Source organism: Podarcis melisellensis (genome assembly GCF_964234715.1).
Source record: "Podarcis melisellensis genome assembly, chromosome: 5".
Taxonomy (NCBI): domain Eukaryota; kingdom Metazoa; phylum Chordata; class Lepidosauria; order Squamata; family Lacertidae; genus Podarcis; species Podarcis melisellensis.
The window spans coordinates 53,160,526-53,172,856 of NC_138537.1; the positions used below are offsets into that span (position 1 = coordinate 53,160,526).

Below are 12,331 nucleotides of genomic sequence, written 5' to 3' on the forward strand. Positions count from 1 at the left end.
TTTGGTCAATCAAATCCAACGGGTAGATCACTGCCAGTTTTTTTTATAGTGGGAGTAGATCGCAGTCTCTTGGGAGTTGAAACCACATTAAAAAAAAATCCTTCCAGTAGCATCTTAGAGACCAACTAAGTTATTGGTATGAGCTTTTATGTGCATGCAGACTTCTTCAGATACCTGGTGAGGTTGATGGACTTCCATTTCATGTGGCTCAATGTGGTGCCTTCCATAGTTCTAGTTACAGGTAGGTAGCCGTGTTGGTCTGCCGTAGTTGAAACAAAACAAAATAAATAAATAAATTCCTTCCAGTAGCACCTTAGAGACCAACTAAGTTATTGCTATGACCTTTCGTGTGCATGCACACTGGACATTCCTGCACTAGAGGATAGAGAACACAGGAGCAGCCATAGCTCTGTTATAGTTCACCAGCTTGGGAAATGTAGCTGCACCCTTTGGCAGCTGCATCTAAGTCTTTTCTCTCCTCCCTCTTAAACTGATGAGAGACAAGACAACAACAGCAATAGGGCTCTTCTGGACTGAGCTGTCGTCCGTGTTCTCTCTCCTGCTTTGCTACTCTCCTCCCCTTTACTGGCAGAAGAGAGAGAAGGATCGGTCATTGGATGCCAGCCAAGAGACAGTAGACAGGGCAGCCAAACATGATCCAGCATCAGTACTTGGCACCCTCAGGCAGCTGGCAGGACACACTGATGCCTACGATTGACCCCCAGCTGTAGCTTACCTGGTAGCAGCAGCTGTTCTAATTTCCCACAAGGCTTTGGAGCAGCACTGTTTGAAAAGCATTGTGGGAAATGAAAAAAGGCCACAGCCATCAAGGGCACTTTGCCATGCGAAGCTTGATCTGCCAAATCTTTCTGTGATTGTTTTCTTTCATTTTAATCCTTTCTAGTGTTTTGCTTCAGTCAATACTGACAGTTGTTTCTCCTGGGTTTGAGAACTTGACTTTAGGTTTCAGTCCTCCGATCACTACAGTAAACAGAACACTAGTCAAAGAAGGGGAAACAGAGGATGCATGTAGATTCTATTAAACAGAAGCAAAGAGTACCAGCCAAACATTAGGATTAGTGATTAGTCTTGCCTTTTGTTCATTAGAATCTAGATTGATTCTCTATACTGCTCCCCTTAACTAGCATTTTGCTTACTGTTTTGATGGGAAGACTGGAATCTAAAGTCAAGTTCTCTAATTTGACTTGGTTTTCTGTTGCCTATCATATTTATGCCTTTTTTGATGTTGCTGTAACAACAAAATGATTTGCATCTCAGTGAAGTTTCTTGTCACTGAAACAACTGAATGTTTTAAGGAATACTTCAGTAGGTTATGATAAAAGTGTCTCTTGTTAAAGTGGTGAAACTTTAATATCGAGAGTAACAATTCGCCATGTTCTTTTTAGTTTAGCCTTGTTTTGTTTCTCCTGTGCCTTTATAATGTATGTCACTGTGATTAGGAAGAGTCTGTACACAACTCCATTGAGCCCAGCAGCAAGGGCCTATTAAATAGATATGGAAGACTTCATAAAAGGTGCTTTGTTATGACCACTGTTGGAACCATAGACTACATCAAAATTGGAAGAGTTCTACCATGGAAGGGTGTATCGTGTTTCTTACATACTTACTTTTTCCGTATTTTGGTTTAGAGAACAGGTAAGAGGCAACATGATAGAAGTGTATAAAATTATGGGAAAGTGAACAAAGATCCCCCCCCCCGCCTCACAACATCAGAATGACCTTTCTTGGGACGGCTTGCAAACCTTTGGTAGCAACTATGCCGTAGACTGGTAAGCACTATCTCCAGGTTTAAGACAACAATATTCAGAATGGAGATGGAGAAGCTCTTTGTGATATTTTGTGTGTTTTCTGGGTGGTAGCAAATGGTGATGTTGAGTGGGGAAAGATAGGAAATTGCTTTTATTAGTGCCCTGTTGCTTGAAAATTGTGGACTTGTAGAGCTGGGTCTGCTTTGCACATATTCTGGTATGTCCAATACAGTTTCAGAGTTATTTGCTGCCTGTATTTTTCTCACATAAAAACCATAGATTTAAGTATGCTGCTTTTGAGTATGCCTCTGATGAGACCATCCAACCTAATTAGAGTGGAGATTTTCCTCTTCAGATCTCCAGTCTACAAACTCTTCCATCATGCCTCCACCTGCCTTTTGGCACTTACGGTAACCAACCTGATGATTGAGTTCTGATATACTTTGAAGTTTGCTCACTATTTTGTAATGTTTTAGTTGACCACAATAAAGACATGCTGCTGTTGCTTTTCATATTTTTTTTCCTAATGAACTCACACTGTTACCTAAAATTTTTGGTGTTTCCATAGCATTCTGAGTTTTCCCTAACTTGTGTCAACCAGCATTTTAATTATCTGGAAAAAAATACATTTTAAATCTGACAACAGCATTTTCTGCACATTGGCAAGTTTTGATAGTTTATTGATTTCTAACTTTTTTTATTCCATCAGCACCATACTAATAAATCCATCTTCCTATTTGCACTTTGAAACAAGAATTGCAAATATTCTCATATTGTTGTCTTATCATTTTTAAAAATAATTGACCTTGAGATTGTTCATGTTGGTAGAGCACTGTCTAGGAGAAAAAAACCTAGATTCTCCAGCCTATGTGAATGTTTACAAATATGAGAAAATCTTTTCACAAACACACAATTCAGACCTTTAAACTCGTGTTTTGAAAGCAAGCCCTTCTCGCTTCAAGAGTTTTGGAAAGAAGTTTTGAAAATTCTTAAATTATTTAATTTTTCATCATGTAATTAACTTGCTGCTTCTGTTATGATCTCTTAGGAGGCAGAAACCACAGAAGTGGGTTAATTTCAGTTCACATTGATGGTGTTATATAAATGAATTATAAGCATTTGCATTATGTCCCATAGACTATAGGGGGAATTCAAATGATTAACTTTCTCTAGTTAATTTGTTGCTAGGCTTATATAGCTAAGCAGTGAAAGAAAACCCTATCATTTCCATGCTACAGGTCTACACCAAATACAAGATTCAATTTGGTTCCTGATTTGGTAATTCAGCTCAAAAATCACCTGATTCACCGCAGAACATGCCTTTGAAACATCTGGAACTTCATGCCTCTTGACTGACTACCATGGGGAAATCAACAAACAGCTTTTTTTTTGGGTGGGGGTCACTATTGGATGACATTTGCTGGGATTAGTAGCCTGTTCTGATTGGATGGAGCCTACCAAATGTCAGACAAATAAGTGTCGGAACACGCCTGGGGGGACACCCCCCCCCAATGAGACAAACCTCTCCGGGCGTCTTCCTGATGAAGCGCAGCCTGGGACGTCCATAAATCTTCAGTCCCGGTGTGCACCAGCGACACATATTATCTTCAGATATGTGCAGTCTCAATCAGCAGAGTATGGCAGAAATGAAGTGAAGCTTTGGTGTGTGCAACCTAAGAGTGAGAGAAAATAAGTAACTACAAAAGTACAATATAGCAGAAGAGATCAGACTGACTTCCGTTCTCACACTTTCCAAGCCTGGAAAGTAAACACAGACATGAAGAACAATCACACATCCAGCAACAGCAGAGTGAAATGCTGACAATACGTGCAGGGGTTTTAGCGCTAGCTGCACTTAAAGTTGGAGCTTTGAAACTGGTGAATCACCTATAACTACGTGTTTAGCAGAACTGAATGATATTCGCAAGCATGGAAGCCCCTAATGTGGGTATGGATCCTGCCAAGTTTCAAACAGACAGATGCAGGGTTTTTTGTTCTAGGTAAAGGGACCCCTGACCATTAGGTCCAGTTGCGGCGCTCATCTCGCTTTATTGGCCGAGGGAGCCGGCGTACAGCTTCCATTTCATGTGGCCAGCATGACTAAGCTGATTCTGGAGAACCAGAGCAGCACATGGAAACGCCGTTTACCTTCCCGCCGGAGTGGTACCTATTTATCTACTTGCACTTTGACGTGCTTTCGAACTGCTAGGTGGGCAGGAGCAGGGACCGAGCAAGGGGAGCTCACCCCGTCGCAGAGATTCAAACTGTCGACCTTCTGATCGGCAAGTCCTAGGCTCTGTGGTTTAACCCACAGCGCCACCTGTGTCCCGTGTTTAGCAGAACTGTATGAAATTCGCAAGCATGGAAGCCCCTAATGTGGGTATGGATCCTGCCAAGTTTCAAACAGATAGATGCAGGGTTTTTTTTCTAGTTGCCTTTTAAAGTTGACTTTTGGATAGAAGGACCAAGGAAAGAACTTGCTTCTCTCCCCCTGTGCTTTTGTATGCTAAGGGCATGCACCACAGAGGTGACCCTGGGTAAGTAACTCATAATATTTCAGAAGGAGGTTGGACAGTATTCCTTTCCACATGATTTCCTATGCAGTTTGCTGTATTCTATCTGTGTGACCTGTGAGTCACACATTCTCTCTCCTTGCCTCCACCCACAAGTTTGTGTGTTGGGAGTAGCGCATACTGCATAACTCTGCTTGCTCCTAAAGCCCACACAGCACCAGCTCCTTGCTCTTTCAGGCAAAGAGCAAGTTGTCCTTGTGCCACAACAAGAGACTACTGTGCCCTGCCTTTCCTCCCTCTGCATTGAGGTTTTTCTCTGAGAACGTCCATTGGGGTTTCCATTAAGAGCAATGGGAGAGGAGGCATGACCAGTTCTTGTCCACATACCCAGCTACTCCCCCTAGCTGCCTGAAGCTTATGGTCATCTAGCTGGCTGGTGCCACCTATAACCAAATTATGGCGCCATCCCCTCTTTGTTCCAGCAATTGGGGAGAAAGTGCTGGGTGAGTTTGACACATATTATTGAGATTCAGTGGAACTCAAAAATCTGATTGACTTGTGGGACTGGTGTCAGCCACTCACTGAACATGCAGTGCAGTGGCGTAGTGTGGGTTGTAAGCACCCGGGGCAAGGCAAGTAATTTGTGCCCCCTAACCCATGGATTTTAGCACTTGGGCAGAGAGCTGCGAGTGCAAGCGTGCTCCCCCCAGAGGTTGCGCCCAGTGCAGCCGGCCCCCCCTGAACCCCCCACGCTACGACACTGATGCAGTGAGCGACCTGTCATGGACAATAGAAGAGGGGAATAACCTCACTCCTCAAATCTTTATAAAGAGTGCAAGCCAGAAACACATGCGCCACTGACTGAATACTGCCATCTCCACACGAACATAACCAGCGGAATTTTTTTGAAATCGACCCTCAAGTACAGCCAAAGCCAGTATATTCAATCTTGTGGAAGTGAAAGTGCGTCTGTATTTTGGAATTGTTAAATTTTGCAAATAGGGTGCCAGAGTTTCAAAATGACTAGGTGGAAAATTATCATACCTTATAAAAAGTTCCTTATTGTGGCCAAATTATTCTGTTGCTCAATATCATATAGGCGTTGTCTAATTAAATTATTTGCTTTATTGAAGCCCAGTGTTAAAGAATCTGTTCAAATCTTCTTGTTCTGTACAGCTACTAAAGGCACGAAAGCCTTAATATGGCAACCCTAACATCAAGACCTACACAACTCTCCCAGATCAATGAAACAAACTGGACAGAGTAGCTTATGTTTGGAAGAGTGTAGTTGTAGGTGGTGTGTCAATAACAACATAGCACCTCTCTGACATCCTGTTTCCCTGATAGAACAGTACTGTTTAAGAGCCATTGTAAAAGTGACAAAATATTGAGCCATCAATTTGAAACCTGCGGTTTTGCTAAACACAAGATCTATATTGGTGTTTCTGAAACCTGTGGTTTTTAATGTAGTAAATACATATGACCGTATAGCTTCCCCAATGAAATCGATAAGAATAGTCAGACAGAAAGGAAGCCAACTGGAAACTGCAGTGCTCATTTCTTATTTGGCTCAGAGGCATTTTCTTAAATAGACTTTGCAGGTTTTGATAAAACTCTCTTGCAGTTTTGTTGAACTCATTTTTTTTTTATTCTGTGTAGGCAAATCATTCAATTGGATATCAACTTATTTTAATAATCAGGAAGGATCAGCAGTTGAAAAAGTAGAAATTGCCTTGAAAAAGTTTTTTAAACTAGTATTTTCTTTCTTATATGGCTCTGTACACTCTAACAAATATCTTTCACCAGTATGAACATTTCATCTTCAATTTGTAATCAGTGCTACAAGGCAATAGAGTTGGAATAAGCACCTATGGGTGTACTAAGTGCAATGGAATTTCTTAAAATAGCTCACTTTCTGGATAGCAATTGTCACTGAAGACTTGCTGTATAAATACACTTGTTTATGTCTGGAAGCCTCCTATACAGGGCTTTCGATACACAGAAGTATGGGCTATATAAGCATAAGGCAATTATAGGAATTCATGGATGCTACTGGTGACTATTATTCATGTTCTGTCTCCACTGTTAGAGGCAATATGCCTTTGAATATCAGTTGCTGGGAATCAACAGAGGGAAGAACACATTTGCATTCAATTCCTGCTTGCATGCTTAATGGAGGTATCTAATGGGCTATTGTGAGAACAGCATTCTGGACTATATGGGCAAGAAAGTAGGTTTATAATCAGACCTCTATCACAAGATGTTTAAGAAAAGCCTTGTGGAATGTCATTTACAGGTGAACATTGCAGGTAAAGGGGATTATACATAGACTGGTTTCAATTCTGATGCCATGATTTTTACTCAAAGGTTTGGATCCTAAGATGTGCTAACTTTCATGGAAGGAAGCTCTCCTGAACTACCCTTGCCCAAGTCACCTGGGACCCATGAAAATCCCCCAAGGGTGAGTGCACCTTGCCATCCTGTAATGTGGATGGGACATAGGGGCTTCAGGGAGAGGAGAGGGCATGAAAATTTCCTTCCATGAATTTATTTAACATATCTTGGGATCCAGTCCCATATGCACAATAAAAGAAGTAGCATTTCAGTGCTAATGTATAACTGCTTTTTTAAATACAAACTTGGTAACTGTATTTGGGCATGCAAATTAGCATGCTGCGTTCAGCCACAAGCACAATGTGAACTTGCAATTCATACAGAACAGCCTTTCAGGATACTAGTAGTGCCTTTTCTTTGAGAAGACAGCTTCTGTCTAGACTTCTAGACAGCATAATTTTTACCATCCCTTGTATTAATGTCTATAAAATTTATAGAACAAATTAAATTTTTAGCAGATGGCTTCCCAGAGACAGTTGTATGTGATTCTTAGTTTAGATCTGATTTTTCTTCCTCCCAGAAAGGTTGACATTGCACATATAATTCTTGTTTCAACATTTTCAGAAAGCAGATGATATCTAGTTGCTTTTCATCAGTCTGTGACAGATTGTACTGATGCCCAGCTGCCTCTGGCCTTGACAATCTGAGAATGCCATTTATAATCAAGCAAAATATGGTAACTTGATATTTCAAACCTGTAATGAAACAGCAGGTCACAGAATGTGTAGAATTAGATATAATTTTATGCACCTTTCAAGTATATTTAGTGTTGCTCAGATATGCCAAGTTTCCATTATCTGATTTTGTTTTCTCTATGCCCTAGGAGGTTTTGTCTGTCGAAGAGAAGGGAAGTGTCTGGTGAGAGGGATCCTCATTGTTTATATCTAATTTTTCACAAAATATGTTAACACAGCTTCCTTTCCATCTTCCTTAAAAATTGACTTGCAAAATGTCTAAGCCTAAGCCCATTTGAAACAATTCCAATAGTTTATAAAAATCATAGCATGTTGTTTACTGTGCAGTGACCTCCTTTAGAAGGATTTCGTACTCCAGGTGTCTGGTATGCTCAACAAATCACTTTTCAGCTGATACATAAAGCAACATAAAGCAACTGGAAGGCCAGCATAATAAATGGACTCAAGGACATTTCATGTCATTATCTTTCTTTTTATAGCTTGAGGATGTGGACATGGCTTGGATCAGTCAGGTGACTACCTGCACTCTGGACAATTGCCCTTCTTGGCTGATAACTATCCGGGAGGGGGAAACTGGCTGGGCCAGAAAGGTGATTAATGCCTCCTTGCTGGAGGGGATGGCCCCTGCCTGTTTGAAGGAAGCAGTGGTAAAAACCACTCCTCAAGAAACCCTCATTGGATTAGGAAAATCTAAGTAACTGCCAGCCAGTTGCCAGTCTCCCCTCCCTTCCTAACTGATGGTTGTAGGCCAGTTCCAGGTGCTCTTGAAAGAAATTGATTTTCTAGACCCATTTCAATCGGGGTTTTAGGCCCAGCAGACAGAAACTGCTTTGGTCACCCTGTATGATAACTTCTGTTATCATACAGGAGAAACGTGTCCCTGTTAGTTGGCCTTGACCTCTCAACAGGTATCCTTCTGGAGTGTTTATCCAAGTTGGGGGTGCGTGACACTGCTTTGCAGTGGTTCCAGTCCTACTTAGTTTCTAGAGAGTAATGCTTCTGGCCCTGTGTGGGGTTCTTCAGGGTTCAATTTTATCCCCCATGCTGTTTGACACCTACATGAAACTTCTGAGTGGGTTCATCCAGATTGTGGAGTATGTTGTCAACAATATGCTAATGGCACACAGCTCAACTTCTCTTTTACATCTGCAGGCGAGGCAGTGGATGTGCTGCACCATTGTCTTGCTTTGGCAATGGACTTGATGAGAGCCAACAAAATGAAGCTTAATCCAGAAAAGTTTGGAAACACCAGCTGGTGCAGAATTCAGAGGCCAGGTTGCTCACTGGGACCAGATGGTCTGAGCATATAACACCCATTCTGGCCAAACTGCACTGGCTGCCAGTCAGGTTCCAGGTCTAATTCAACATGCTCGTTTTGACTTATAAAGCTTTAAATGGCTCAGAACCACAATAGGTAAAGGTAAAGGGACCCCTGACCATTAGGTCCAGTCGTGGCCGACTCTGGGGTTGCGGCGCTCATCTCGCTTTATTGGCCGAGGGAGCCGGCGTACAGCTTCCAGTCATGTGGCCAGCATGACAAACCAGAGCAGCGCATGGAAATGCCGTTTACCTTTTCACTGGAGCAGTACCTATTTATCTACTTGCACTTTTGACATGCTTTCAAACTGCTAGGTTGGCAGGAGCAGGGACCGAGCAACGGGAGCTCACCCCATCGCGGGGATTTGAACCGCCGACCTTCTCATCGGCAAGCGCTAGGCTCTGTGGTTTAACCCACAACGCCACCCACATCCCTTTAGAACCACAATACCTCTCCTCATATGTACCAATTAGGTTTCTTTGGTCATCATCTGAGGCCCTTCGTCAGTCTCTCCCGCTGCAAGAGGTCTGGATGTGGGTAACATGAGAATGGGCCTTTTCTGCAGTGTCTCCCCATTTGTGGAACACTTGCCTGGTGCCTTTTGCTACATATCTTTAGGCTCCAGGCAAAAACATTCCAATTCTGCTAGGATTTTGGCTAATTAAACAATGTATGGTCATTTACACTGGGGTTGGTGTAGGAGTAATTGTTGTTACCATATTATGTGCTTTTGTGTTTTTATATTGTAAAACAGATGAAGGGTGGTATAGAAATGTAATAAAAAATAAAAATAAAAAGCATATTGTCAAAATAAAGCTTCTGTATAGTTCCTGCCCCCCCAATTGTGCTATAAATACAAACACAGAAATTCTCTACAATTACTGTTGTACATTATATACACCCGTCACTATGATTTATTCCTGGAGCATGTGTTACAACTTTATCTTTATATTATACTGTCATTTTAGCCTCTGCATTCCCAGTATGATTCCACTCCAGCATAAAACACTACTTTCCCCCTCTGTTTAGTCTTTTAATATTGGATCTCTTATGAGAAAGTGCAGCGGCCCCCAATGTGCTTGTATGCGGCAGGTCTAAACTCAGTTACTTGTTGTCTTACTTTCTTCTTGCAGTACTCTTCTCATTCACATCACGAAGACTAGTGAGCATAAAAAGTGCATCTACCTGAATGTTTCAAGTCTGCCTCGGGTTGTAGCTTTTGAACAGGAGTGGCCGGCATCATAGGATGGTATTGCAGAACTGCCCTCTCAGTAATGCCATCGCTGTTACTTACAAGGATTATATGTGGTCAGGGCAAGGCATGGTAGGCCAGGAGAATCAGACTGGCTCTGCCAGTGCCCCCATGCAGCCCTGCCCCTGCTGCCACCCTGGCCCATTCAGGTACAGGAGGTGTGGTATACAAATTTTAATATTATTATTAATATTTAAGTTTATTATTAATTCAGTGGGGCTAACTCCTAGGTAAGTGGTGCTATGATTGCAGCCTAAATGCAAAAGAAAATGTAATATTCGGCAGTCTTTAGCAAAAAAGAAAAGAAAAGTTGACCAAATAGTATGAAACATCCTGCAAGAACAATGTCCAATGACTTTCTCATACTTTACACTAAAAATATTACAAGTGGAAAGGGTATAAAATAAGACTCCCATCTCTGAACTATAACTGGCTCTTTATGAGAACAGATTGTTTAAATGCACATCCCTGAGTGCCTCACTTATTCATTATTATACACAAAATGGCCAGTTCTTAACAGGGTTATTCTAAGAAACAAATTTCAGTTCTTTATCCTCCTCCCTAGCAGCATAAATGAAGGTTGAGTTTGGTATTACTTTTATAAATACACACAATCTGAGAGTCTTGTGACCTAAGAGGCACACAGGTAGTGCTTAAAAATGATCAGTTTTTGTGGCATTGTTCTACAGCTTGGGCCAACTCAATGCAGGTTGTAGCAACAAAACAAGCATGTATCTAAGGTGACAGTTGCTTGCAGACTGAGTGTGATTCTCTCTTCTCCATTTTAAAGTGATTCTAGAAGCCGGTCTAACATGAATGAATGCACATGTAATGGTCTGCAGCCACATGGCCACTGAACATATATTTACGCTGTGTCACTATTTGATTTTGCAAAACCAGCAGCCCTTAAGAAGTGACTTCTCCTCGTGTAGTGAATGAATTTCAGTGCACCTAGAAATCCCTACAACTGAATGTTGCAAAAATCAGGAATCTAGGGTTTGCTCCATGTGTTAAGTTAGACTTGTGTACATGACGACACGGCAGCTGACTCCACGTGGGAGCTATTTTCACATGCCAAGTCATTTTTATCAAACCACTTCCCCCTCCCGCAAACCACTGCAAAACAGCCCACACAATTTTACTTCAAGGATTTTTGTTAATGTCCAGAGATTCCATGGCAGCTTACGTAATGTTAACGATATAAATTATAAAATGCAGTGTAGCATATGGTGAGCTCCGTACCTTGAGAAGCCTAGTAGAGTGATTGCCAAAAAAATATAGTAGAGTGATTTCAAACCACTGGCAGCTGTTTAAACTTGCTTAGAGTATTCAGAGCCTGGTTGCGTAGAAGGGGTGTCCGTGGTCCCCCAACTCCACTGAATGTACATAGTATGGAGAATGGAACTGACCGATGACTCTTGTGGTGTCTTCAAAAGATGTGAATACATCACCCTAATTGTCTAGATCCTTGAGTGTGCAGACTTTATACCATTCCATAATAATTAACTTACTAATTTGGTTATACCTAATCAGAAAATAGAGACAGGGCACTTGCAGAATTAGAAATGCACCCAGTTAGATTTTAGGAGTGATCATGGAGCGCTACATCACATCCAAACAGATGCCATTGAACATTCTTACGTGACGGCTTTGACTCCCATTATAGCAATGGGAACATTTTATAATATACTGACATGGATCAGGGTTCAGTTCATGAAGCTTATCACACCTGATAACTCATTAAAATATGAACAAGGCCACAGAACTCTTGGGAGTCAAATAGTTCTTTGCAGAGTTCTGGTTGACCTCATAACATGTAGCTTCCATAGGCAAAAATTAGAGCCGGTATAAGAAAAACGAAAGTAGGTAACACATCCTCCAGGGAAGCTCAGTTCCTTGTCTTTCAAGTCCATTAGGTCCTCCTGGACCTAATGCTGTCCATTACTCTTTCCTCCTTTTCTATTCACTAATATTACCCATGTAAAATTATATTATGTAAATCTCATCCATTTATGCTCAAATGTCTGATTTGCATTAAGTTAGTTTGAGTGTTGAAATTGAATTTTCTGCTTGGCAGATATGACTTCTAAAAAAAAAGGAAGAGTGTTCTCAGATGCCCTGGCAGATTTATTGGACAGTAACTAAGAGCAAATAACCCAGTGATTATACTTTGTGTCTGTGTGAAAACCAGGCTCCTTTCCAGTTCAGAGCGCGAATTAAACAAAAAACTACTCTGCCAACTAATACCAATTAAATCCTGTGATTTAATTACAATGCTCAACATTCCCATTTTTTTGTGTGTTCACCTTATTTTCATAATCTCTTCCCCCAAGTAAATACTTTAAACTATGCAAAGCTACTTACAGCCCCTGCAGACACCAAATCCTGAC

General features: G+C 41.4%; 1 long non-coding RNA gene across 1 annotated transcript; it reads left to right on the forward strand.

Annotated features, from left to right (window-relative positions):
* Positions 1-4,187: 4,187 nt before the first annotated feature.
* Positions 4,188-8,778, forward strand: LOC309370814. The gene is made up of 3 exons (XR_014168699.1): positions 4,188-4,306; positions 7,500-7,534; positions 8,524-8,778. It is a non-coding gene; the product is annotated as an uncharacterized lncRNA (long non-coding RNA).
* Positions 8,779-12,331: the final 3,553 nt, after the last annotated feature.